The sequence below is a fragment of the Monodelphis domestica genome, chromosome X (genome assembly GCF_027887165.1).
Source record: "Monodelphis domestica isolate mMonDom1 chromosome X, mMonDom1.pri, whole genome shotgun sequence".
Taxonomy (NCBI): Eukaryota; Metazoa; Chordata; class Mammalia; order Didelphimorphia; family Didelphidae; genus Monodelphis; species Monodelphis domestica.
The window spans coordinates 88,913,871-88,915,794 of record NC_077235.1 but is presented as its reverse complement, the minus strand read 5'-3'; positions in this window follow the sequence as shown (position 1 = coordinate 88,915,794).

Below are 1,924 nucleotides of genomic sequence, written 5' to 3'. Positions count from 1 at the left end.
AATGTGCTCTTTCTACAAGCTTATCAGTGCCAATTCCCCCCCCCCCAATCTTTAAATATACACTCCAAAGGGGAAACTTAGTGTATACTTTGCCTCTGTCCCATGGAGGTGTAGAATAGCCTATTCCACAGAGCTGAGTCAACAACTGTGAGTCCACAGTGGCTGTCCAACCTTGAGCACTCAGTTTACCACTTAGGCTAGACTTCCCACAGGCCATAACGTCTTTCAGTATTAGAAGGGGAAAATGATAGTCCCCAAATCCAGAGGCCTGCCTGAACCTCTGGGGCTGTTGGGAGCCAGCATGAAAGAGTTCCCATAAAGACATCACCCCAAAAGATGGGGGTTTTTAGGAGTAAGGTCCAAAAAGGGTATTAACGTGGAACCACACCAATGGCGGTTGGCACATAATATCTATATAGGTATTGTCAGGAATATCATCTATACAAAGATGTAGATGACCGTTTTCAATAACTTAGGTTCCTACATAAAAATTTCAAAGTACATTCTGCCTGACATTTCATCCTTTTTTTTGTAAGAGTTAGATCAGGACCATCTGTCCATCCTAAATCCCTGGGTAGCGTCTTCTGCTTTAAACATAATTTTTTTGTTGTCAGGGTTACTAGGTCTATGCTGTGGAGGAAAAATTCTATCTCCTTCTCCTAAGAGAGTCATAGCAATGTCTATACCCTTGTATAATAGTAGCATTTCTTACAATACAAATAGGAATCTTACAATGCATACAAAATAAATTCCTTTTGACAGTATATAGCATCGACATATAAAACGAAAGGCATACAGTAGTGTCTGAACAACTGTGGCTATTTTTTTTTTATCCCATAGTCAAGTCTTTGGAGTGTGGGATCTTTATGGTGGTATCTATACCAAATAGATGAGCATCTTTTACGTTTTTCAAACATTTGTGCAAACATCAATTCAAGTATCAACATTCCCATGAACATTACATTTTGATTTGTTGTTGAAACAACAAGAATGAAGCTAATGAAGTGACATGGCAACTTTTGGCTGCACATTTCTTATATGAGCCTTATGGGTATGTCCAAAAATGAAATTTCTGATTCATGTATCAGGATCAGAGCATTAGTAGTACTTACAATGTACTTGTAGTATTTCAAAGAAAATATATGGGAAAAATAATCTGAGAAAATGATCACGGAAAATGACCATGAAATGAATGCAAAATTTTAAAGAAATGGCTCACCTTTCATGTGGCATAGCTGTAGCTGAGCCGATGTGTCATGTCAGAATTGACAGTCAAAAATGATTTCTATTTCCCTAATCGATGTTGACCACGATTGACCCTGTAAAACTTTTGCCCAACTATAAATGCAACAATAAGTGCAAATTCTTAACAAGTACCGATATTCCCATAAACATTACATTCTGCTTTGTTGCATTAATATGCCTCATATAAAGTTTCTGAACTTCATTCATGATTTTTAAACAATTTCTGCTCATTTCCTTCCTTGCTGACCTTATGCCGTGTTTAAAAAATAATAGTTCCTACAGATTTAAAATGTGAATGTATTAGAAAATTCTCTAAAGCATATACCAATTCATGCTGGTCATTTAAACACTTGCACTTAGTATTAACTTTCCTTTTGACCAATTCCAGTCCTTGGGATAAAACCTTATAACCTAATTCAGGCTGTGGGCATTGAAACCCTGACTTCTAGAGAAAGATAAGACCTTCATCCCTGAAGGCTTCTTTTCTCATGCAGCCTGCCCCTGTCCCCACAGAACTCTGCAAGCCAAAACAGCATTAAGGACACTACGGATAGCCCCCTGCAAACAGGAAGCAGGAGTTCTAGCTTGTGCTATAGCACCCCAACCTATTGGAAGCTCTCACCATTATAGAGCTGATTAAGACCCTTCATCAGCAAAATTTTTACACTAGATGATTGGA